Below are 1,124 nucleotides of genomic sequence, written 5' to 3' on the forward strand. Positions count from 1 at the left end.
TATCATAAACCTGATAGGTAAGAAAAAAACCAGAGGACATAGTCACAATATTTTTAATCCTCTGCTACAACAGAAAATGTATCAAGATGTATCCAATGAATGTTTGAGGAATAGCAAGGGTTTCTCTGTCCCTTCCCAACAACTCTGAATGAGTACCTGTGCCCGAAGCAACTATGCGTGTGTGTGTGTGTGTGTGTGTGTGTGTGCATGTATATATGTGTGTGTACAGGTGTGTGTGCATGTGCATATGTGTATACATGTATATGTGTGTATGTATATATGTGTGCATGTATATATGTATGTGTGTGAGAGTTTGTTATGTGTGTGTATGTATGTATGTATGTATGTATATGTGTGTATGTGTGCACATGTTATATGTGTATATGTGTGTATGTACATGTGTGTGTATGTATATGTGTGCATGTATGTATGTGTATGTATGTAGGGGGGCTGTATTCTGATAGAAAGGTCTAAGAAAGAGCTTAAAGATGCAAGAAGACAATTACAGGAAGCAGAGCAAAAAATATGAAATATGTTGTTAGTAGAAGCTAGGTATAATGACAGTTAAAAGGAGATAAGAAGTGTTCACATCATGTGTGTCCTGTGAGGATGACAGAGAGAGAGAAATTGGAAACATTAGTTCCAGGAAGGTTATTATGCTACCTTGGGTCCTGAGACCCAAGACGAGGAATACATTTTCCCTTCAGAAGTAATTAGGTTCAGGAAGAACCCTGAGACATTTTATGAAAATCCCTGTCTGAGTGAGCAGGACTGAGTCCCTGCAGCAGGATGGCCAGGGCACACACATTGTTAACTTGTCCTCCCTCCCAGGCTGCTGAGTGAGCAGGACTGAGTCCCTGCAGTAGGATGACTGAGGCACACACATTGTTAACTTGTCCTTTCTCCCCAGGCTGTACCTGAAGCCAATTATGAGAGAACTGCTGGGAGTGACCAGCTATCAGCAGGTTTTAAAGCTCCCTCTGGGCTTCTAATGAACCAGGTTTAAGAATCACTGACCTAGATCTTGGCATCCTCCATGTGTCTTCTAAGCAGAATGGTTCTTGCATTCAACAAGACCTTGTAAAACATCTACCTTGTGCCTGACATTGTTCCAAGCAGTAGCC

The 1,124-nt window shown here is 41.4% G+C and overlaps 1 protein-coding gene across 5 annotated transcripts in view; it reads right to left on the reverse strand.

Annotated features, from left to right (window-relative positions):
• The window catches only part of Unc13c (unc-13 homolog C), a 496,297-nt gene that overhangs the window by 268,246 nt on the left and 226,927 nt on the right, over positions 1–1,124 (reverse strand). The gene's annotated exons all lie outside the window — the stretch shown is intronic.

The sequence above is a fragment of the Mus pahari genome, chromosome 10 (genome assembly GCF_900095145.1).
Source record: "Mus pahari chromosome 10, PAHARI_EIJ_v1.1, whole genome shotgun sequence".
NCBI classification, from domain to species: Eukaryota; Metazoa; Chordata; class Mammalia; order Rodentia; family Muridae; genus Mus; species Mus pahari.